This window comes from Calypte anna, chromosome 14 (genome assembly GCF_003957555.1).
Source record: "Calypte anna isolate BGI_N300 chromosome 14, bCalAnn1_v1.p, whole genome shotgun sequence".
NCBI classification, from domain to species: Eukaryota; Metazoa; Chordata; class Aves; order Apodiformes; family Trochilidae; genus Calypte; species Calypte anna.
The window spans coordinates 181,409-206,633 of record NC_044260.1 but is presented as its reverse complement, the minus strand read 5'-3'; the positions used below and the strand labels follow the sequence as shown (position 1 = coordinate 206,633).

Here is a 25,225-nt window from a genome sequence, read left to right as displayed (position 1 = left end):
TCCTCCACATCCACCCCCTCTTCCAAAACACCCCCCGGTGCTCCCCCAGGCCGGGCCCCACGTGGTTCTGGGGGCCAAAAACCCAGCACCAGTTCACACGGGCAGGTTGGCAACTGGGAGCACTGGTTTCCCAGAGGTTTTGGCCGAGCCCGTTGGCTGGGGCAATGGTGATGTGCAGCAATAGGGAAGCTGATGGATGCCATGGAAGTGTCTGTACCTTTTCCACCTCTGGTGTTTCTCTGTCTCATTGCACATATATTTGAGATATATGTGACAATGTATATATATATTTGTAAAATGTATTTCAGATGACAAAAACTGGCCAATTTTATGTTATTTTAAATATATTATATATATTATATATGAGTCTCCAAAAGATATAAATAGACTAGAGAAAATAATATAAATATGTAATAAATGTATTTTGATCTATTTAAAATATCTCGCGTCACGCTGTATATTTGCAAGACCACAGGGAAGTGTCTGCCTGTAGCAAACTTCAAACAAAGCTTTGAGGCTCTCACTCATCACACAGATAATATATATGTGCAGCAAACTCAACTGGGGGGCAGTGGGACAAATCCAGATATTTTTTTTTTAGGATTCTTTTAGCAAATCTCCATCCTGCTGCCACTCGGAAGGAGCAGAAACCCCAAATCTGAGTTTTCCTTGTTATCCTGCAGGAAAAGATCATTTTCCCTCTCCACCAGGGAAGGGGCTGCAGGGGTGCTTAGAGGGATAGGAGGGCTGCAGGGTCCCCCCCTTCCTGTGGGTACTGCTTGCTCTGATGGCCACGGGACCGGATTGCAGCGGCTCAGCCATGCGAGGAGCCCGGAGATGGGAAAATGTGTCTGGAGCCCGGGGAGAAAGAGCCCAGTCATCCGAGCCTGACCCAACAAATCTTCCCAGAGTGACCTTGGTTGCCCTTGGGCTCCACAAGGATCTATTTCGTACGGGCATCACCTCCTCTGGGGACACCAAGTGACAGTTTAAATGTCTTTAATGGTGTTTCATGGCCGAAGGACAGCAGAGCGGGGCTGGGGGACACTATTTATGGAGAGGTTAATGGCCTGGTGGACATGAGCCCCTGGATTTGCAATCCTGGATTTTCCTCCTGGCTTTTGCACCTAGCTGCTGCTGGGAATGGGGCTCTTGTACCAAAATAACCTGGAGAAATTATTCCTTATCCTTCCTCAGGCTGTTCAGGGGTTGGAAGCTGGGTTGGTGACTGGTGACCAACAGCTTGTCCCCATCCATGATGGTCAGTTGGGTGACATCAGCTCCACCCTTGCCCCCATCAAGGAATTTTTTTACTTATTTAAAAAAATAAAAATCAATCATGTAAAAATAATCACTGCAGCCAATCACTCTAATCATCAGAGAGAGGACCAGGTCTTGGTCTGACTCAAGAGCACAGCCCGTTTAATTTATCAAAGGAGGAGACTGAGAGATGATTTGATTGCAGCATTTGTCACAGGGAGAATACACTGGCCCAAAGAGGTAACCTAATCTACCAGGAAAAGGCCTCATAACCACCTCTTCCTGGAAGCTAAAGCCAGACCAATAGATCTTGGAAATAAGGAGAGATCTTTTAACAATGATTAGCTATTAGAACAAGCTACCGATCTCTGTCTCTTAATGCCTTTAAATCTGGACCAGATGCTTTTCTGGAAGCTTTTGCAGAGGAGAGGAGCAGGGTTTATTGAGAAAGTTAATGGGCTGTTGCAGGCAGGAAGGGGAAAACTGCCCTGCTCACCTCCAAAACATGGGCTGGATCTTGGAGAGGAAAACGCCAGGAGGATGCTCTTGCAGCATCTTTCCTGGAAAAACCCACCAGCCAGTGCTGCAGGTTCCCAAAGCTCCCATGCCTCTGCTCCCAGGGTTTGTTACCCCATGTGGCACTAAGAAACCCATTGCTTCATCTGGGAAAGCATTTAATGATGGCAGAGCCAGCAGCTCCCCAGGGATGGTTTTCACTGCCTCCACAATTCCTCCCTCAGTGGCTGCTTGTAACAGAAATTCCCGGGGAGCCTGAGCTGATGATGGCACCAGGGGAAATGCCTTACCAGGGTGGTCAGTCCTGGCTTTACTTCCACTCCAGCCATCCTCATTTTCAGAGTTTAGAGCTCAATTTAAGGCTGGTGGCAGCCCGGAGCAGGATGGGGAAGGACCTTGCAGGCATGGCTAAGGTGTTTCTAGTAGGGGTGCTCACTGATGGGCTGAGGTCAGGGCCATTTCCTCACTGCCCACCTCCACTTTTAATACTCAAGATCTCTTTAAATGCTAAAACCCTTTTGGAAACAGCACTACACCAGCCCTGGCTGCCATGCAGGGAAGGCACCACACTGCTCTGCCTCCTGACAAACCCTCCCCAGCCATGCTGAGGTGAAGCACCACATTTCAGAGGGCTGGAGGCAGGAACTCTGCCCCAAGCCCTGCTAGAGATGCTGCTCCCCCACCCAACCTGGCTCCAGCTCCCTCCTGGCTGCTTTGAGAAGCAACAGATCTCTCCAAATTTATTCCCTTGCCCACACAATTTGCCCTGGTGCCATCGAGGGTGGCTGGGAGCAGCTCGGGTACCGCAGGGTGGTACCCAGAGATGCTGGGTTGTCTCTGGGGTAACCATAGTAACAGAGCAGCATCTCTGCTCTCCTGCCAGCAACTTGCTTTTTCATCCTGCATTAAGGTGGACCCTCACTGACTCCTTTCTCTCCCACTCCACCTGCCCTGAATGGCAATGCCAAGAGGTCTCTCACCAAAGAGCTGGCACTCCAGTTCCTCAGGCCACTTCCCACCCCATCCCATGCTGGGTTTTTGTCCCCCTGTATAACAGGAAAATGCCAGGGAACCATCCCCAGGATCCTGCAGGGAAGGCAGAGGCTGGAGTTTCTCCTTAACACAGATTTACAAGTGTGAGTGGGACAAAATTAGGGGTTTCCTTCCACTTGTTGTTAAAAGGTCACTCTCAAGGTTAAAAACCTTAAATACTAATTTCTATTTTTTATAATTGCCAAACCCCTCTATTAGTAACAACACGCCGGCTCATTGCTAGGGATTGAAATTTTCAGCCCTGAATGTAATTATCACCCATTGAAGTACTTTGTTCACCTTTCACATTTCTCCCCGTGTGGGGAAGGCAAACACATGAGTCAGCGTCCCTTTTTCTGACAGTTTTCAGCAGTTTTGGTGACAAGCAGCCATGAATCAGCACAACGCTGCCAAGTTCAGGTTGCAAATGCTCCCCACGATGCTGCACCTGGAGATAAACCAGGGAGTTAAAGGAGGTGAGGGAGATCACTCCTCACCCTGACCTCAGGTTTTTTTTGGGGAAAAAAAAAACCCAAACCACCAAACAAAAACAAACAAACAAAAAAAAACAAATGAACAAATTTGGAAACAAATGGAGTAGGGTGGTGCTGCTGGAATGGAAGGTGTGCTGGAGGGGTTCTGATGGGATAACAGGGCTGGGGATGGAGATGGATGAAGAGATGGGTCCAAACTGGAGAACCAACACCCCTTCCCCTTCATCCAGCACATTTATTTTGAGAATACCTCATTAGGGTGTAATTAAACCTTTCCTTCATTACCAGGGCAACCTGAAGACCCCAGGCAAGATGCTCATCCCCTTTCCAGGATCCCATGCTGGGGCTGGCATAGGGACGCCAGGAACTCGGAGACACTCTTCATGGGGAGGTGACCCTAAAAACCTATTACTGGGGGCTGGCATCCCCCTGCTGGGGGTTTGCTGGCTGCTCAGGTCCGTGGCTGACTCAGCCCCAGATGGTTTTGCTGTGGGTGTTTATATAACCGTGCGTTTTGGTGGGGGCCGGTGAGCAGTGAGGGGGTGGGCACGGGGGCGAGGGAGGGAACAGAGCTAAAGATAAGCCTGGCAGCTCTGGCACTGCTTTGCCAGGCCCCAGGAGAGCTGGCAGGGGAAAAGGCTGCTGGGGATCAGGCACCCAACCACCCATGCCCGCTGTGGTGCTGAGGAGAAGCAGCTTTGCATCCCACTGCCTTCTCCTCCCTGGTACCCATTGGGCACCGCTGGCACTCGGACACAATTTGCCCTTCCCAGGTTCACCTTCCTGCTTGCAAACAGAGCAACAACCATCCCCATTCCTTAAAAAAAAATTTTCCGTGCCTGTGTTTCATGAACTGAACTGAACTGCATCACCCTCACCACTCCCTGTGCCCTTCCCGTGCCTTCTGCTCTACTGGTGACAGGACCAATGCAAGAAGATCAGAAAGTTGATGTCTACTTCTCTTCAAGGGGTGTTTTGGGTAACCTCTGACCTCTGTAGAAGTGTCCTCTTTTGCCCAGTTTATCAACTCAATGGAAACACAAAGCTGACCCTTGTTTTATGGAAGTTTTCATTTAATGCTCTGGAGATTTGCTAAATAAAATCGATTCTGATACAAAGGATGGGCTGGATGTGATGGCTTTGCTCAGACAGGGGGTTTGGGCCGGGTAATTAACAACTTGAGGCTCTGCTCTGTGCCTGGGTGAGTTCTACAGGTCCCTCCAGCACCAGGGTTAACCATGAAAACCCAAGGATGGCTTTTATTTGGCTGGAGCTGCCCTCCAGACAAGCCCTATCCAACCCCAAGGGGGCTGAACTTGGATTTCACCCTCAAAACCCCTTCTTTGCCTTGTATCAGGCCAAGAACACAGATGTGGAGGCAAACCTGAGAGCCTTAGGGGCTGTCTGCAAGCCCTGGAGCAGATTCTCACGTTGGGGTCTTGGATGGCCAAGGGTCTGGGGGATGTCATCCACTGATCCCTCCATATGGCAGCACCAGCAATGACACCGGGTGTGGGGGCGACGGCAAGAACAGGCATTGGGTGTCAGCAGGAGGAGTGCAACGGGCTGGGAACAGCACTCAGATGGTTGGGGGAAGTCCACAGCTCCTGATAATTAAGAGAAAGACTAAATCAATCCCTTTGAAAAAGACAATGAGGGGCAGGGAGGACGAGGAGAAGTCTGGGTTCCTGCCAGCCATGGGTTTATGGAGCTCTGCCGTCCACGCTGGAGGGGAGCAGGAAGGGGCTTTGTTCCCACAAAGGTGGCACAGCCAGGGTGGCAGTGGTGACATGCAGCACTTGGAGGGCTGGCAGTGGCTCTGGGGGGTGTCTGGGTGCCCCCTCCCACGCAGGTCTCTGCATCCCCTGTCCCAGGTCTCCTTCCTGCATCCCCCAGCAGAGAGGGAACCGGATTTCTGGGGAGTGGGAATCTGGGGATTACAACACCCGAGTCTGACCAGCCAAAAATTGTTAAAATTCAGAATATCCGTAGCTCAAATCCAGCTTAAAAGTCAAACCAATCATCCAAACCATCTGCCTCACCATTGAAGATAATACTACTTTTATTGTTTCCCTAAGCTGCTAAGCAGCTTTTCAGCAAGAAAAACCCTCTCTGCTGGGACATTGGCAGTGGTGGGACAGCACGGTGGCTTTCCCCAGGTCCTGCTGGGACAGGGAAGCAAGGAAGGCTGTGGTGACATGGAGGATGGAGAGCAGGGACTGGTACTGGGGTTTGTTTCATCACTCACACCATGGTGGAAATCACTTTCCATGGCCTCCCCTGGAAACCCAGTGATGGAAGAGGAGTTGCAGTACCAGCTCCTCTCCAAGGCACCTCCAAACTTTTTTGGAGGCTCTGCCAGCTGAGGGTGATGGGGCAGCCTGTAAGGGGAGCTGTCCTTGCTGCTGTCTCCCTGACCTTCTCCCAGGGGTATTTTGAACCCCCCCAAGAGGAGCCAGCCCCAGCCACAAGTTTTCCACCTGCAAACACTTTGCCTGTGGGCCAGGGAGAGGAGCTGGGCATGATCCTCCCCTTTTCCACAGGGAAAGGCTTCAAGCCACTCTCCAAATCCTGCTCTCCAACAGCCTGCCCTTCTTCTAGACCCTTCTTATACTGTGTTGTTGAAGTTCATCCTCTCCCAAACCACCACCCCTATCCCAAGACCTCACCTGAGCAGGTTCCAAGGCAACAGGAACTGGTGGCTCTATTCCCATCTCCAGCATCTCCCACTGACAAAAGCACCATCCAATCATGCCCTTGGCTAACTAATTCCTGGCATGTAATTACCACTGCTTTGGCCCATGGATTTCAAACCAGGACACATGTGGGTAGGAAAAGGTCTAAGTGATGTTAATTGCCCCAGCCTGAAACAGCTTGGGTTGGAGATGTGCCTGAGGTAAAAATAAAAAATCATCATTGTCTACAAGTGTTGATAAAGGTACTTATAAATAAAACCATCCCAGTCACTTACATTATCCATTCCTGCTGGTGTCTGGCTGTTCCTCTTAGCTTCACTCAGGATGAGTTTGCTTGGAGAGATGATTGTCCCATGGGAAGATGCATCTGAACCAAAACTGCATGGAGATAAGGAAGGAGAATGAGCTGTGAGATCAGCAATCAGCAGACCAAAAGAAAACTGTGCTTCTAAACATCACCCAGCTTTTCCTTTGTCTTCTTTTAAGTGCCTGGCAGTGAGCTGGCCCTTCTTTTCCCCCCGGGAGAGGCAGAGCACTGCCAGCTCACACAAGTTTATGGGGGAATTTGCTACCTCAGCAACAGAGCCCCAGCTCCCCAGGCAGCTGGTGAGCAGAGTCACTGTTGTCACCTGGAAAGTGTGACATCTGGCACAGAGCATTTCCCTCCAGCTCAGTGCAATGGCTTGGGGGCCAGGGCAACCCCCCAGCTGCCCCATGGCTCTGGCAAAGCTGCCTTTGGTTTTATTCCTCCTCTCAAGGACTCTCCTGGGAGCTCAGCTCCTCTGTAACACCCCAAGGTCTGGGGTGATCCCATCCTCCCCAAGCAACTGCCCGGGGCTCACCTGGGGGACCTGGCCTGTAGCAGCCAAAGCCACATCACTGATCTTAATTAGGGAGAGCTGCAATTAGTGGGACAGTAGCAGTGAGAGGAGAAGCTTTGGCCTCTCAGGCTTGGCTACTTGACAGCATTGGGCTGCAAGGTTCCTGACACTTCCCTAATGAGCCTAGACACACCTCCTGCCTTGACCAGCAACTGGGGGTGGGAAGGGTTGTTCATTGGATCCCCAGGACAAATCCTACCTGCACACACCCCACATACAACAGCCAGATCTTGAGTCAGTCCAGATTTAGAGGTCTGCAGAATCAGGAATCTGCCCCATGAGCAGACTGATGGGTGACATCCACAATTCTACTTCTCTGTGTTTGTGTCCTTTCTGCATGCAGCAATGCAAGGGTTATGCTGAGGGGCAGGAGAGGACAATATTTTGCACTTGCACCCTTTCCACTGAGTGTTTCCAGCCCTGTGGATGAACATGAGCTCTTTGATCTCCACAGAGATATCCAAACATGGGGATGCAGGGAAAAGCAGCTGGGAGGCACCAGAAGGGTCAGTCCCTTGGAGCTGTGTTTGACTCACTGCAACCATTGCCAGGGAGCTCCACAGATTTCCATATGCCACAAGCCATAAAGCATCCCTTGGAGGCCCATCATCAACATCAATCATCTGGTGTACACATGACAACAAGCCACAGGGAGCAGCAGGCAGTGCTGGGACTGTCACCATGTCCCTGCTGCACGTGAATTCCTGACATGGGAGTGGGAGCTGCTGCCTCCAGCTCAGGGCTGGGCTGGCAAAGGGAGCTACTCCCATCCCACCCATCCTCACCCTCCCACTGGAAGAGGGATTTGCTGCTCCGAGGAGCAGAGAGCAGGTCCTCAGCTGATGTGCCTGGTTTGCAGATCCCTGGTGCCATTTCCGAGATGCTGGCAAGCATCCCCTGAAGAGGAAGGAAGCTGAGCCAAGCCTGGAGTGACCTGCTGGGACAGGGGAGGCACCTTCCACTCTTCCCTCATCTGCTGAAGATTCATATAAACAGGGATTCTCCACAGGATGGCCTGGCTCTCAGAGGGTGATGCTGCCTGTGCTGGAATCCCCCTGGGATCAGGGTGAGCCTCAGTCTCTGCCACTGCTTCCTTGATATGTCCCAGGGACCCTCACTATTTAGCACTGTGCCCAAGACCACTGAGATTTGGCTACTTGGCCAAAAAGCCAACCCAGAGGTTATCTCAGCCCCATCCACCAGGCTGGATCCTCCTCTGGGACAGCAGGAAGGCCACTGGGACTGAACCGAGTTCCCAGTCCCAACTTAAACAAACCTAGTGTGGAAACCCTATGGAAAGGAGGCAAGCCCAGAGCTGGAGACAGGTCAGTGGTTCTTGGATTTCTCTGCCATGGCCTTTTGTGTCACCTTGGTCACCTCCCTTAACATTCATGACTCAGTTCCATCAGAAACTGGTTTCCAGGTGCTGATCCCAATGCCAAAGCACAGTCACTAGTTCTGACACCCCAAACCGCACTGCAAAGTCAGCACAAATAGGAGCACCAGTGTTCCCCTCATAGTGAGGGAATCTACTTGCTCCCAGGAGCTGGACACCAGAGCAGGCTCAGAAAGGATCCAGTAACCTGGAAAAGTAACAAGATTGCAGCCACCCCATGTGCCAAGTCCTGCTCCATCATCCCAGCCTCATTACTCCCATGGCCATGCGCACACATGGCAGCAGGATGGGCAATGCCAAGGACTCCTCAGGCACCATCACCTGATCCCTGCATCCTGCTCCAAGGCTGGACAAAAATAAATCTGGGAGCACTGCAACAGAGCTGCTCTGGCAGGGCGGGCTGGGGCTGAGCCCACTCTTCCAGGGATAATGTTCATTCCAGTGACCAGCTGGGAGAAATGCAGATATTCCCCTCGTGCCCCTCCAGCCTCCTGCTGCAGAGAACCTGTAGCTCAGCATCCAGGGGTGTCTGGAGGCATTTTCTGCCCTGCAGCCCTCAGCTGAGCAGGAAAGGACATGGATTTTCTCCTCCCATTTGAATTTTCTTCTTCATAACAAGGTCCTTCCTTATGGGTGAGGTGCTCCAGGTGGCCAAGTGTCTTCCAGGAACCCTGCTCAGAGCTGAAAACATCAAAACCCCACACAAGAACTCTCCTTCCAAACAGCCCAGCATGTTCACAGCCTGGTGCAGTGATAAACTGGGAGAAAAAGCTGGATCTGAGCAGAAAACTAAGCAAGGAAACTGCAGAAATATGGTCCTGGAGAAAGCAGGAACACAACCCTTTGGCTTCCTTCACTTTCCAGCGAGTCTCACACTTCCAACACCTCTGTGGTGCTTTGCACAGAGCAGATCTCCTGGTGTTGGCTGGGTCACAGCCCCATCCCCATCATCAGAACAACAGCTTGACCTCCGGTGCATCCAAAGAGCCTTCTGCCTCTCTTACAACATTCCAGGGAACCCCAAGGCTTTGGGATCAGCAGCTTTCCTTCTCCCAGCATGGTCCTGGGACTCCCCCTGCCTCTTCCCATCATGCTGGCTGTCCCTGACTTCACTCACCCCCTTTTCCCCAGGCCATACCTGGTTCTTCTTCCGAAGGCGTCATGACTTCACTGTCTATTTTTATCCAGCCCACTGCTAAGTAAAAGCAGAGTTGACACTGGCTTTTGTAAAGAGAAAAAAAAAAAAAGGCATTTTTCTTATTGTGTGGGAAAAGATCCATGGGTTGGGTTTTCTTTTTCTTCCCCCTTCCCTTGGAGATCTCCCAAAGCAAACAAGTGCGGTTAACTGGAAAATAGGATGATTCACCAGGCCCCTGGACAGATGGTACCCAGGACCACACTTCTCCAGCTCCTGGCAAGGGAAAATGCCCCCTGTAAAACTTAAAATAGAGAGATGATCCTGTGTCCATCACCGGATCTGTGTTACAAAGCAAACATGTCTCCAGTGACCTCCTGCATCCACCCAGACCGTGTGGTTGATTCCATTTTGGTGTCTTGCACCAGAGGGGCAGTTTGGGGTGTGCAGGGACCAATCAGGGGCATGGGGTGTTCCCAAAAGTTGTAGCCTACCCCTAGATGCTGGAAGCTGAGCAACAGGCTGGGTTACATCCCCCTGAGAAGGGATGGAGAAGCCTTGAGCTGTCCCAGGAGCTGTCCCAGAGCTGTTGCTGTGTGATGAGGTGTGTCCTCCTCCATGGAGCATCTGCCACGCAATGTCCTTGCTCTGGGGTGCTGAGAAGATGCTGAGCCACAGAAAAAACAGCCAGAAAATCCCTGTGGAGGATCAAAAAGTGGGGCCAGATCAGTGAAGTAACACTTATCCTCCTTGCAGCCTCTGACATGTGCCATGGAGAGGACCATTTTCCTCATGGTGCAACTCGAATCCCATCTGGACAGAGCAGGAATCTGCTGTCCTTTCCAGAGACAGGGAAGAACTGGTTTTAACTGCCCCAACTCCTCCCTCCACATGGGCAGTGGGACCTCTCAAGCTTATTCATTCTGATGGCATTCCCTCCACAGACACCCAATCCTGGTACCACCAGCAGCAGGGCGGGCACTGCAAGGTGGCCTCACCTCAGGGATGTCCTGGGTCAGGAATGCAGCAAAGTGAAGGGCTCCTGAGAAATGTTGGGGCATCACAACCCCTGAAGCAAAGCCAAAAAGGGGGTAAGCCTTATCCATCACCAGTGTCCTTTTAATACAGGTGACAGGACTGGAAAAGACTTGGGTAAAAACTGGAGAAGAGTGAGTCTTGGGGTGACCCAGGAGTGAACTATTCCCTGCTGAGATGCCAGTTCCTGGACATCAGGAGCAGGGCCGTGTTCAGGGTCTGCCTTTCCCTTCCTGGGACATTCCAAGAGCAGAGGAGCCCAAAGCACAGGCCAAATTCCCAGCACTTTAAAATTCCCCCATGGAAGCTTTTTGGCTGCTGAAGGTCTGAGTTATTTCTGGCTGCTCTCAGCAGGAACGTTTTTCTCTTGCTTGGTAGCAGGGCAGGGAGGAACAAAGAGCTCAGCTCTGCCTCAGCAGGGACAACCACTGCCCTGGCAGCACAGGCAGGAGCTGGGTGTCCAATTCCTGCTCCCCAGGGTGGGAATCAGCTCCTGAACTGCTCACTGACTGACTAAGAGGCATAAAAAAGCTTCTTCCTACCACTCACCTTTAAATCAGACCTTTTCAGCCCAAAGAGGTCAGCAGCTCCCAATCCTCACATGTCCTGTCCTGCACCCTGGACTTGCTCCTGCATCATCACTGGAGGCAGATTACAGATAATTTGGGTTGCAGCAACACTTCAGCTCTTAAAAGGGCTCTTGGGACAGAAAAAACAAGGTTTCTTAAGCAAGCCAGAGATGATAAGCCTCAAATAAGTGACAGGCAATCGTGGTGGCACCTCATTGCCCACATTGCCACAGCTGCTCTGGGCATTTTTATCAGCTTTGCCCTCCTCCTGTTGCCTTAGTATTTTATTCAGAAGCACCCACTCACTCCCCTGATGACTTGGGGTGGGCAGCAACCTGCTGCATCCATACCCACTCCTCTGCCTCTGCCCAAAGACAAGGCTGTGACAGCCCCCAGGTCACCCCTGGAGATGAATTAAGGGGAGGAATCCCATTTTTCTTAATGGCAAATATCTCAAATAAATTGTGCTGTTACAGGTTTAGAAAGAAAATACAGGCAGCACCCAGGTTTGGCAGCAATGTGGGCACCCTGGGGGCAGGAGGTGTCTGTGGGGTGAGGAACAGTTTTAGGACTCAATTGTTCCTGTGAATTTCCCCCCCCTGCTCTCAGTGGAGAGGTGCTGGGTCTGCAGAAGGCTCGAGTTTTGCAGAGAGATGGTCAACAGAGCCAGGGTTGTCCTGGAAGGGTTAAACTCCCCCAGTCCACCCACCAGAATGGTCCCATCACCCTCCCCAGTGGTGTGGTCAGCTGCAGCAGTAGGAAGGGGGTTGTATTCCCTGCCCACCCACCCAACCTGCTCCTTCAGCAGCTGAACAAGCGCCCAGTGCCAGGGGAGATTCTGCTTGGTGGGGGCAGAGTGAGGAGAGATGCAGCAGTGACCTTAGCCCTGGCATCAGGAGCAGAGGTGGGTGGTCTCTGGTCCACACCAAAGCACTGGAAAGGGCAGAGATGTCCACTCTGAAGCTCCTTGTGTGGGGAGCTGGCAGAAGTGCAAACATCCCAGGGGGGGGATTTGGGGCTGCCAGAATTCACTCTGGCCACAAACGTTTCCTGGGCTGGCTGCAGCTCAGAGCACAGTGATTTGGCACTCAGGACCCCCAAATGCCCCAGAACTCAGCCCCAGGGACTCCTCACTTTGATCCAGTCACCAGCTGAGCCACAGGAACCAGGTGCACATCAGTTAATGCCTTTTCCAGAGGGCTCATGGGGAAAGGGGGGAAATGAGAACAGCCAGTTTAGCCCAACCTCCCAGTGTGGACACACCTGGAGGAGGTCATTGCTGTCACAAGCTTCTCACAGAAAAGGACTTTCTCCCTGTAATAACCCTGCAAGTCAACAAACAGGTTCCAGAACTAAGCCCCAGGAGGTGCAGAGGGACATGGTCACTGTCCTCATGACCCCACTCCACCACACCTCCTGCCTCTCCCACTGCCTGCTGATCCTCTCCATGGAAATTTGCTATTTTAACCCTGATAACAAACTGTGCCCAGCACCGGAGCTCCCCTGCAGCACTTTGGCCTCCCAGCATCAATCCATCTCCTGGATTTAGTGTCACAAGAGCATCATGGAAAATAGTATTGATCCAGCAAGGTGGTGACTTAATTTGAGGGCTGTAATGAGGCACTGATTTAACCTTATTACCCAAAGGTAAGTAGAGCTGCTGGGTGCCCTGTGCCTGGAGGGGGGGGGGGACCTGGTTCTGCTGCTGCCCTCCTCCTCATGTGGGAAGGTGCCTCCAAGGACATGTTGGTGTTAGGGAAGGGCTGGGGTTGTGGTGTCCAGAGCTGAGTGCTCTGGCACCTTTGTGCTCAGGCTCTTTGATCATGCCCAGAGCCACAGGAGAGTTCAGACCTAGCACAACCCTCCCTGAGAGCAGCATCTCTCAGCATTGCTCTCTCTCCAGTGCTTCCCTCCATCTCCACACTGCTTCCTCCTCACTTATCTCTAGGAAGCCTCTTAGTATTAATGCACTGCCTGAAAACAGCATGTCCTGGTTTCACAAGAGGGTGGCAATGCAGGGGAGAGCAGCCATTAGGAGACTTCCAGCCTGCCACCAACTCACTTTACATTCTTGATGAAGTCCTTGAGCTCCATTTCCTCATTAATGCATCACACACATGATCACTCCTTAACTCAGAGGTATTTGCCCTCCCTTCCCTTGGGCCATGCAGCTTAACTCTCTGGACATCTTCTGCTCTCCAGGGGTTTTGTGACTTCTCCAAGTCAGAACTGGGGGTCCCCAGGACTAAAGAACTGCTGTGGGATGGAACCAAGAGCCTGAGCTGTGCCCAGGAGGGCAATGGGGGCAGCTGGAGTGCTCCTCATTTATGAACAGCCAGGCAGCAGGCAGGGTGGGGGAAGCTGCAGTTTTTACTGACCCATGGGCTGGGGAAGCTCACACTGACACCAGCAGCTCAGTTCTACAAATCACCAGGGTGATGACTTTAACTGAGTCGTCCTCTGCTGATGACAATGATTTTTCCAACCACCCTGACCACCAGCTTGCATTATCAGTCTCTACCAAATCAAGTTCCACAAAGTCCACAAAGTTCCACTGATTTTTCCTGAACTCCTGAGACATCACCACCACCCTCTGCCCCTTCCAGGAGGCTTCCCTCTCCTCAGCTGCAAGCAGGTGCAGCCTCCTGATAACACTTCTTTCTGTCCACAAAGGAAATGGAGTATGAAAAAAACCCTGTGCAGGCACAGGATAACAGCCCAGCTCCCACTGATCTGAGCTGGGACTTGCAGGTGACTCTTCCCTGCTCTCTGCCAGGCCTGGGAAAAGCCAGATACAGTGAACAGAAAACAAATGCTTAAATGTCCCCAAGCAAGTGATCCCAAAGATGTCTCAGCACAACCTCACAGGGATCTCCTCTTCCTCACAGCTGGTGGAGGCAGGACATGAGCACACATCAGTATGACTGTCCCTGCCTCCAGGACTGTCACTGCCAGCTAAATTAGGTCTCAGCACATGGAGAGAGGGTTATTGCTCTCACAAGGCATGGCAGGTGTTGGTATCTCTGGGACACTGCAAAGCTGTTTTGTTCTGTAAGTTTTTGGTGTAACCAACCTCAGCAGCATGTGAAGGTGGTGGGATAAAACATCCTGAGGTTCATACACCCTTCCCAGCTGTGTAGGAGCATCTTCCTGGCTCTCCTCTTCCAGATCTGGACAGTGAATCTGGATCTCCACAGAGAAGTGTAGCATCAACCTGGCTGAACCATGTGGGGGGGGGAAAAGAAAAAAGAAAAAAATCAGACCAAAACAAAATACTCCAACAACAAGCAAGAAAATCTCCCAGAAACCAGGAAAGAATCAGAGAGCAAAGGGAAGGAAAAAGCAGCTCTGCCTTCCAGTCCTTCAGGCAGGCATCATGTATAACCAACCCACATCTCCTACCAAACCTGGGCAACTTCATCCCTCCTCCTCCTCACATGTGTATGCAGGAAGAGTGGACCCCTACGGAGAGGGTCAGGGAAGGGTTGTGTGCTCCTCCCTTTTCCTCCCACCCACCACCACCCGTGGTTGGCAAGGAGCAGGGTTAGTGGCCTTTTTCTAACAGCAGGGACTGGAGACACCACGTTCTCGCCCAGTTCACCACCCAACCCCATCCCCTTGCTTCTTTCTGCACGTTCCAACCCTCAGTGCTTCAGAGATGTTCTCCCAGCACTGCCTCCCCTCACCGCCTCCGGCAGAAACTCGAACGTCAGCGCCTGTGGGGGAGAACCGGGGGCTGGGGACCCAACTTTGGGCTGTGTGGGAAGCTCCCCACGCTCAGCACTGAGGGCGAAGTTTAAGGAGGATGTTCAAGGGGTTCCAACAGTTTAAGAAACCCCAAGAGCTCGCCCAGGCTGGCTGGAGGCTTTAAGGCAGGGATAACCCCTCGGTGGCATAGGAATGGCAAAAGGAAAGCTGGGAGGGGGGTATGGGGAGAGGAAAGAGAGACTGGAAGAGGATAAAGAGATTGGGAAACTGCCGACCCCTTGTCCTTTCTCACTCTTTGACATGCAAATCACATTTCTCTTTCAAGGAGCAATGAAAAACCTCTGGGTTTGGCAGGGCTCAGAGAGCCCAGGCTAAGTCAGGTCCCCGGAGTAGCTGTACCCTCCAGCCTGCCACATATTCCTGCCTGTGTCCCCAGCAACCCCCCTGTTAAGCCCAGTCAGCACTGGGATTTCTTTACAATCATCCGAGTTGCAAATAGGTTGCTGGGAGAGACAGATGCCAAGGGAAAAAGGTTAAACAGATACTGCCCTCAAAAAAAAAAAAAAAAAAGATCCAATTGAGCTTTGCAGTTTCTAAACCAGCCTCATTAGATCGTGAGCAAAGTGTGCACAAGCAGTTTTGGCAAGGAGAAACAAAAGACCTGAGAGGAGCAAGAGAAAGGATGAATGAACAAAAGGAAGGAAAGCTGCTCACGTTTTCAGTCCCTGAAGTTCACTTGCCTCTCTTTTAATGCCCAAGCACTTTTCCTCAGGAGGCACCTTTCAGAAAGGTAGGAAACAGGAGGTGGGAGAATTACTACCACCGGGTTTCTCACTAGATCCTATTAAATAAAAAGAATGGGAGCAAAGAAAAATTCCCAAGGTGAGAAAAAAATCTATCATTAATTGCCAGGGCCCCTGGGGAGGGGTGGGAGCTGGAGCAGAGATGTTGAGCTGAATTCAATTACAGCCCTGCTCAGAATCAGGCAGGAAGATGTGGCTTCTTTCACTGTGTCAATTAAAGGAGTGACTGGGAATGATGGACTTCTCTGCACAGCCTCTGACCCATGAGTTAAAACACTCTTCCATCCGGCACTGCCTGATGGCTCCGTGGCTCCCACTGGGAACATATGGGCTCATGGACAGCTCAGGAATGCCAGAAGGCATCTTTGTGGGCTGGGCACTCGACAAAACCGAGCCGTGTGCCCTCTGCAGAAATTGTGGTGCTCTGCAGGAAGGTGGCATCGTGAACAGGAATTAATTGGCAGCCACTGGTTTTTCCCTTTGTGTTACCTGAGCTGAACAGAGAGCAGCACCAGGCTGCATGTCTGAGCTCAGGGCAGCTGAGCACATGCAGCTTACTCAGAGGTTTTCAGTACATATTTTCTTGGGTCCTCGTTTAGCATTTCCCTTAGGGAGATAGGAAATAGCTGGGCCACACTCCCCTAGGGCCCTGTGAAAAGAGAGGAGGTGGAGAAGCTTTCTAAAGGGATCTGGGCACTAAAATCATGGCATCAAATCACACACACACACATCCAGGCTGATGGAACCACGTCCAGCTCCACTCATACCAGGCGGGTATGCCCTGCTCCTACCTCTTCTACCGGAAGCTGGAGGGTACAAGAGCATAAAGCAGCTGCCAGGAAACACCATATCCTTTCCCCTTCCCTGTCCACCCTAGATCAGGTTTGGGTATCCTCAATTTGATGTCTTCCATCATTTTTCCCTTGCAAGATGAACACAGAGTATAAGAGCTCCTGGACATGTAGAGCAGTCCCAGTTAATCCACTTCTCTCTTGCTCCTGCCCCTCACCTTTACCATGAGGAGAACAGGCACTGGTAGAAGATAACAAACCAGCAGCAATCCATCCATCCATCAAACAGTGCAAAACCAAAGCACAAAGGTGTGCTCAGGGATGGGCTGAGTAAACTTCATGCTGTCTTAAATGTAAGGCATGTGCCAGGGAAAATAAACAGGAGAAATCATGGAAAAGGGAGAAAAACAGCAAGGAGATTCCAGGCTGGGCCAGGCAAGGCTCTGAGAGCATAGCCCAGAGAAGTCAGGGGTGGAGATACCTGTGCTGAGCACTGACAGAGCTGTGAGCATGGCCACATCCCCTGCTCTGATTCCTGCTGGGTTCAGGCAGGCAGCATCTTCAGGAAGCACATCCTTCCCTTGCAGGGCCAGAGCACTTCAAAGGAACCTCCACTCTATTGCTACTTTCTCCTCCCACCTTGAGAGGACCTGTAAGTCCCCCATTTTCAGCTGACTGCTCTCATCAAACGAGTAACAACACTGTCCCACCTGACACCATTTCACACTTTCAAAAGGATCTCCTTTCCACAGATTCCCCTTCAAGGGCTGAAAACATCCTTTCTTCTGCTAGCTCCTACTATTTTCCTCCTCCTTGGAAAACACTTATTTTATTGAGCAATTTGCACTGCAACACAGAGAGCTCATTTCTTACCATTCTGGAGCCATCACACCTGACAAGCTGACAGGATACCATGGGCTGTTTCAAAACCTTCCTGGCATCCTCACATCCTCCTTCCAAGAAAACTGATGCAATAAAGGTCTGATTCCTCTCTGCCAGCACAGCCCAGAGTGCTGGATTCCAAGCAATAAGAAGGATACAAGCTGATACTGAGTCCTCTGTGGAGCAGCTGAAACCAGGAGCACCACAAAGTTAGCAAAGACAAGGAGGGCCTATACCAGCACTTATATATATATGTATCTCTTGAGTGCTCCTTTCTTGGTGCTAAAGTGGCATTGCTGGCACCTGGGGAAGTAGATCCTCAAGAGATGAGGCTAATTGATGGAATTCTTCATGGCCAGTTAATGGATAAGTGCTAATTGATGGAAGAGGCTGAGCAGGGAAATGTGATGTTGGAAGAGCTTTTCTGAGGCCTTGGGAGGGAGAACAAAGGATCTGTGTAATGTCAGGCAGGGCCTGGGATGGGAGGAATCTCGATTTTTAATGTTCTTGGCTTCTTTACAAAGATTCCCAAAACTCCTGCAATGAACGGATGAGCAGGATGAGCAGTGCTTCATTCCCAGCCCCAGAGCACAGTTCCAGCAGCCAAGGAAGAGGTTTGTTACAGCAACAAAACCCAGCAGTGTGCAGGAAAAGAAACTTTCCTAGTGCAGCTCCTAACATTGCCTCCAGCTTCACCTTTGTAGCCAGACCCTCAGTCTGAGGGTATGGGGACCATAACTTGAGGTTTGTGAATTTCTCTGCTCACCACCACTGGTGAAGTGGAAAGGAAAGGCTATGATTGTAAATCAGAGCTTTGGGAAAGAGGAGGGAGGCAAATTGCCTCTACCTGGGAGCTTTTGGGCTCATGTCTGAATCACTTCTTCGTCCAACAGAGCATGTCCATGTTTTAAGACACTTCCAGCATCTTTCTCCTTCTTTCCCTGCCTTTCTCAGCTTCCTTGGAGCTCAGAAGGTATCAAGGTGTCCTGGAGGTGAAATAGAAGGCTATCCCCACTTGAGATGGTAAGAAATGCTCTCCTGCCCCCAAAACAATAGGCTTATTCCTGAGGAGAGGTTCCCGAGCTGAGCAGATGCCACATGTTCAGAGAGCTCTCAGCAGGAATAAAAGGAGAGAGAAGGAAGAGGCACGTTCTGTACCCACTGACTAAACCCTGAGGCTTTGTTTGCTTGCTCTCTCCAGCTCTCATAAAAGTCAAATGAGCTTTTTAACTCAGAGCCTCTGGGGGAATGGAGAGGGCTGGGATGAGTGCAGCATCACCTCCTGCACCTCCCCATCTGGGGGGCCTCAGGGAGCCATTGCAAGTCCTTTGGTTTTACAGGAATAACCTGGACTGGAGCTCCTTCTCCTGCAATTTTCTCCAGCTAGGAGCAATTCAGTAAGGCCATAAAAAGAGGTAGCCAAAGCCTCGATAGTTCAAGAGGTTATGGAGAATGCTGAACTTCTGAAGGGCTCAACTTGAAGCTGAACAGGAACTGGGGATGAACAGAGAGAGGCAGGCAGGCACACTGACTCCTTCATCTCACACTTCTCTCCCTGCTGAGATGTCAGGCAGGACCAAAGGGCTGCCCAAGATGAGGAGTGTTTGGGAGTGATGAAGCAGAGAGCACAAAGCTTCCCAAACTCTTTCCTCCAGCCTGGAAACTACCACGGCAGCAGCCAAAGCAGCAATTTCCCCTGTCAGGAGGAAGGGAAAAAAGTGAGGAGTGCTTAGCAGGGAGGTGTAAAGGGAAATCCTATTTTACAAGGGCCCAGTCAGTTCTGTTTGTACCGAGTGACAGACCTGACAGCAGCATTTAGTGACAAAACACAAACAGTGTCTGGCAGGTATAAAACAACAGCCGGGACTCAGCGATCTCTGCCCTGGTGGGTATTCGGATGCTGAGAGACAGTTCCCAGGTAACACGTGGGGCTTTTTATTTGAAAACTGCTCGTGTTATTATTATCTTGCCTCCCACTGCAAAAGGCAAAGAGAAAAGAGGCAGGGAGAGGGAGAGTGACAAGCTGAAAATTTCTATGGGGGAAAAAAAAATGAATAAGTGGTGGGGGGGAGGTGAATAAGGGAGGGGAGGGGAGTTAAAAGTAAATGTCACTTTGTAAGAAGGAAAAACAAAGTCAGAAGGCTCAGGGCTGAGTCAGGGTGTTGCAGGGTTCATGAGGGAGACTGTTTTTTGGCAATCAGTAATCCAAAGGGCTCTGCATGTGTGCGTGAAGTTATTGACTGACTGCATTACATCCACTTATCCCCCATTAAGCAGCAGGCTTCAGTCTGATCCCAAACAGCAAGGAATTAAGAGTAACTCGATCCTGCATTTCTAGAAAGGTTTTCATCTCCCAGGAATCCAAAGTGCTTCAGCAGCCCTCCAGGGAATGCAGGACTGACATCCAGACTGGGCTGGGAGGCTGGTGGTGGGACAGGCTGCTGTGTACAGCAGTGATGGGAGGGAACCCCTTCTCCTCCTGCAAGGAGCTATAGGATCCCTGTTATGCAAGCAGAGTGGGGAAGGGTTGGCTTCCAAGGACACAGATTATAATTAGCCTAGCTCAGAACAAGTAGCAATTCCTCCCCTGCTGAGCTTCTCCCAGTTCAGCTTCACACAAATCATCTCCCCTCTCTGCCTGAGTCCCTGCACACAAGAACCAGACAGCTCTTCGAGTCAGGGATAAGAGGCTACAGGACTCTGTAAAGATCCACAAATTTTTCAGTGATAGAGCTGACTTAGAAAGTTTTTGTTCTTTTCTGCCCCCACTTCAGTTTTCCACCCCCTCAGCGGTACTGATGCAACTGTTGGTGGATCCGTGGGGAAACCAGACCACAGAAATGATCTGGTTTGTTGGTTGGTTTTGTTTTGTTTTGCTTTTTTTTAATTAAAATACTCCAACCTTCTTTGTTTTTCTAAGTTCACTTGCATCACTTCAGCAGAACAGGTTTCTTGCAGCCTCAGAGCAGCACAAAGCTTTATGAAGAGGTGGGGAGAGGCTCCCTGGGGTGAGAAGGAATCTGATGGGGACCTCTGGGTCCTGCTGGTGATGCATCACCCTGGTGACTCCTGCAGCTCTGCCAAGCCAGCTCCATCCAGATGTCCCTGCAGCTGGCACAGGGGGACACTTACACTCTCTTGTTTCAAAGATGCTTTGCTTTGTGTCCCTGGCCTCTCTGCCATGCCCCAGCTGATGCTACAGCAAAGCCTCTTTGTAATGGATGTCACTGGAACTGCTGCTGCTCCTGGAGCTAATGAAGAACTGGGCAGCTCTAAAGGAAGAGTAAACTGCAGCTTCCTTCATGGGAAACTGAGTCAACTGGAAGTGCAGGGTTTCCAGGTCATTCCAGACCTCTAAGGTAGAACTGAGGAAACACCTTGAAGGAGTGGATGAAATCAGAGCATTTAACCTCTGCTGTGTCAGCAGCCATGGAAGTCCCAGCACCTGCACACTTACACTGGGCTCCATGATGATGACGATGATGATCTTCAAGGTCTTTTTCACCCTAAATGTTTCTACACCTCAGCTGCCTCCCCTCACAATACTGGGAGACTTCACTTCTGCCCCACCACATAGCAGTGATCCTTGACTACACTGCTTCTGCCCTGCACCACTCCCCAGATCCTCCAGATGGGAGCTGGGGACAATAGTGTTTGTCACCTTGAAAGCAGGTGGTGTCCCAGTACCTATGGGTTTTTCCAACATCTCCAAGGATTGTTGGCTACCCAGCTGGCCACCCATGTTAACCTTTTCAAAGGCCTGTAGTCAACTTTTGACTCCCAGAGCAGCACCCAGAAGCCACTCCAGGTGCACTGCTCTGTGCTGAGCAGGAGACAGCACGTGTGGAAGGCATCTTGAGCTCCAGGAGGCTCAGATGAGTCAGACCCAGTCCCCTTTTTCCCTGCAGTGCAATTGTACCAGGACCTGACAGCATCAGCTGGCTTTTGTCACTGCTCCACATAAGAGCTGTCAGTCCTGAAGACAATGGAAGGTGTGTGGAGGGGGAGGAATTGAGCATCTCTGCACTCCATTGGCTTCTCAGAACGATGCCAAAGTGGCGAGCAAGGAGTTTTTGATTAGCAGCCTGCTGCAGCAAGAGGATTAGTGAGGACGTCAGTGACTGTGGCAGCACTGAAATTAAATTAAAAAGCAATGCTTGAGCTTCCTCTACTACTGTTTTGTGGGGAAGAACCTGACTGACAGTGATGAGAGCTCTGGAGGGCACAGAGCCTCTGGGAAGTTCACCCACTCTTATCATCCTGTGGATGGAGAACACCTCCCTTCAGCTCTGCTGCCTGGTCTGCAAAGGATTCGAGTCACACTCGGTGCAAACTCAGCTTTCCCCGCACACAGCTCCTCAGACTCACGTGTTGTCGTGGCAGTGAGAATGAAAGAGAAGGAAAAGAGCCTGGAGATGCAAAACTCAGGGGCAACGAGTGAAGAAGCAGAAAACCTCAAGTGAATGAAACGCTCAGATCGTGCCAGCTGAGTTCTCCGCTGAGGAGGGGTGGGGTGTTTGTGCCTCCTTCAGGCATCTCACGGAGTCTCCCGTCCCCCAGCCCTGCTGGGAAGTTCTCCCACGTGGATTCTCAAACCACCCCTCGTGTGCCTTGTCCCTCGCCTCTCCCTCACGCTCGGGGGTAGCTTCCTGTGAACGCCCACGGAGTGATTCGTTCTCTTGTTCCCTCCCTCCCCGCATCCCTCCCCGGTAAGATGCCGATGGGAATGCTGACAGCAGCAAGGCAGCCGGTGGGCAAGGCCCCGGGGTCTTTTTTTTTTTGCCTCTCAGCTCTGGGTTTTATAGTTTCTCAGCAGCCTTGCACCCGCCTGCTGTCCCCATCTCGCATTGATGCAGTCAGGTACCTCCCGCAGAGAAATCAGCTTTTTATTCTATTTGTAGAAGAACAAGGAGGCTGTGAAGGGATCCAGCACAAATCCTATGAGGAAGGGCTAAGGGAGCTGCGGGTGTTTGGTCTGGAGAAGACGAGGCTCCTGAAAGGAGGTTGGAGCCAGGGGGAGGTCGGGCTCTTCCCCCAAGTAGCTACCAGTCAGAGAAGAAGGCATGGAGTTCAGCTCTGCCAGGGGAGGGTTAGGTTGGATATTAGGAAGGAATTCTTTACAGAGAGGGTGATCAGGCATTGGAATGGGCTGCCCAGGGAGGGGGTGGATTCTCCATCCCTGGAGGTTTTTAAGAAGAGACTGAATGTGGCACTGAGTGCCATGGGCTGGGAACCACAGGGGATTAAGGGTTGGACTTGATCTCAGAGGTCCTTTCCAACCCAGATGGTTCTGTGATTCTGTAGAGCATGGAACACAAGGACTTTGATAACATCTAGAAACTATATTTATCCTCCTAAAACTAGAGGTAGGGAAAGTGTTGTTACAATGATTATTTTCCTGATACAGAAGTTATGTTCAAGGCAGGGTAAGTGATTTGATAAAGGTCTCGGGAACACTGACAGAACAAGGCCCATTTCTCCTAGATCTCAAACCAATACCTGAAGCACAAGTCCATCCATCCCTTCAGAAAGGCCTTAGAACAAGTCTGTCTCCCTAAAGTGTTGAGGCTTTATGTAAAATAAATTGGCTTGGTCTGTGCAGGACCAGGTACAATGGGTTTCTAAATTAAACTCTTTTAAATGGAAATGGTAAGACAGGTGTGAAAGAAGATACCTACAGGCTGGAAAGCTTAATCAGAAATGAAAGTTGCTGAATGGGCCAGACACAGTCATTTGAGCAAGAACTGTATGATGTTGCTGCAAAACAGCAACAAAATGGCTGTTGTTTTAACCATCCCATGCAACCTGCTCTGCCCCTGTTTCAGAAGCACTCAGGCACTCACTGTGTTCCTGCTGCAGTCACCAGTTGTCCTAGGACCCTGCGTGATCCCAACCCATGGCTTTCCATCAGCTTCCACAGCTAAAATGCTCTGTGATGGCTGAGTGGCATTTCATCTCCACAGCATTCCTGTGGAAGTGACATATGGGGGAAAGAATACATTCAGCATCAGGACAAAAGGTACAAAATAAGCAGAATGAGAGGAAGTTTAAAAATTAATCAGAGCTCCAAGAGCTGTCAAGTTTCCCCTCCTGCCTCCCTATACAGACACACAGCCATCACCAAAGATTAGAACTGATCACTGACCAGGGCAGGGCAGAGAAGATGGGATAATAATGGAGTTTTCCAGCAACTGGCAGAGTGAGAAAGATTGTAGTGCCCAGCATCCTGTGCTATGAACAGGTACTGCTTGTTCCTGATGTGCTGTGCTGGGAGCAGGACAGCTGAACATCAGGTCTCAAGCACAGCACAGTCAGAATTCAGGTTTGACTCCTTTTGATAGGGCCATGGAAAGGTAAACCCAAGAAGCTCTCAGAGCATGGTGTTAGACTCTTCTAGAACACACTGTACAGATCTCTTCCTTCACTCCCCCTCCTCTGTAGCTGGTTCCTGTTCCCTTGCTATGAAAAGTTTGGTTGTCTTCTCCTTTTTCTGGCTGAATCTTTCCCTGGCAGTTAGCTGCCATGGTGATAGAAGTTACAGAAATTAGTAAGAAGAAGAGTCATAATTAACAATTGACTGACAGTCCCATCTGACCTGAGACAGTAGCTGAAAGCTGCCTCCCACTTCAATCTGCTTGCCACAAAACAGCCAGGAACATGCAGATTTGCTAGCCAAGGTGGTTTGGCTATTTGGCTGTGGCTGTCCTCAGCTCCTTTGGTGCTCAGAGCTCCAGTGAGGATGTGTCACCATTGCCCTCTTCTGGATTGTCAACCAGGTCCTGCTCCTAAGCATGGGAGATGTCACCAGCTAGTGATGGCACCATGGGGTGACTCCAAGGGGACTGTTCTGTAGGGGACCACTGGGCACCTCATGGAAGTGCTTTGCACGATTTCATTCAAAGACTTTCAGGTTCTTCCACATTTCTCCTTCCATTTCTCCTACACCTCTGTGCAGATTTACAGCAGAGAGTGGATTCAAATAGATGGAGAAAGTAGGCAAACTTTGTTGCTAAATACGTGGTCAATTCAAGATCTTTGTGAGGGTGTGAAGGGCTGCAGGTTCAAAACCTCCTGGGATTTCAGGTTGAAACGAAAGGAGACGTGTGGTTAAGCTGAGGAACTCCTTGCCACAGGATGTCAAAGGGGCTAAAAATGTGTATGAACTTCAGGGAAGCCTGGAAAAGTTGGTGGAAGAGAAATCTGCTGAGGGTTACTGATTACCTAGGACTTCTAACAATTTCTATAAGTCATGTTTCCAAAGGAAATATATATTTATGGAAGAAAAGTCATCCTAGTCCTTCCTAGGCACCCTCTTTGGGGCTATATATAAGACAGGACACCAAATCAGCCCTTTGCTGAGCCAGTATAAGCACACTGCTGTTATGAATATGGAAAAGCACACAGATCCAATCACAGGGGTCAGGTCCTCAGCTTCTGCCTCAAGGTTTTATTCAGCTTGAGGCAGACAGGGACTCAGTAATTGCTTAGTGACACACTTGGGGCCTGGCCCACCATCAAGCTCTTGAGATCTGGTGGTTTTGTAATGCACAAAATTATGCAGCAACTGCACTGTTTTATATGGAGAAGAAAATTAGCCAGACTCAAGGCAGCACATTACTTATGGACTGAGCAAGGCAATTTTTCACACTCAGCTGGAAAGTATTTCTCCACTTGTCTGTCTGCTGGAGTACGTGCAATATGGTAACCAGACCTAAGTGACACTGGAAATTATGGGGCTGTTGTCAGCATCCAAGGACTGAAAATAGGCAGCAAATGGGAAACTGGTGAGGAGTTTCATCAGCCTGACATGGCTCTGTAATGGACTTTAGAGTCCAGAGCAAGCTGATGACAGCTGTTAATCCCTTCCAGCACAACCCAGCCTTCCTCTCAGTCCTTCTTTGCTCTTTGAATAGTGTATATCCCAAACAGGGAAAAAATGGGAGAAGGCATCTCCCCTTTCACCCAGCATGGGGCAAAGGAAAAGTGGGGGGAATGGTAGCCCCTGCAGCAGGGGAGAAGTAGAGAGA

The 25,225-nt window shown here is 50.6% G+C and overlaps 1 long non-coding RNA gene across 2 annotated transcripts; it reads right to left on the bottom strand.

The window, feature by feature from the left end:
- Nucleotides 1-3,130: 3,130 nt before the first annotated feature.
- Nucleotides 3,131-7,229, bottom strand: LOC115599150. 2 transcript variants are annotated; one of them, XR_003988173.1, is made up of 4 exons: nucleotides 7,089-7,229; nucleotides 6,274-6,376; nucleotides 4,733-4,909; nucleotides 3,131-3,256 (listed from the first exon to the last, which is right to left on the bottom strand). It is a non-coding gene; the product is annotated as an uncharacterized LOC115599150 (long non-coding RNA). The 2 variants fall into 2 exon arrangements; XR_003988172.1 differs by lacking the exon at nucleotides 3,131-3,256 and having other exon boundaries at nucleotides 4,369-4,909.
- Nucleotides 7,230-25,225: the final 17,996 nt, after the last annotated feature.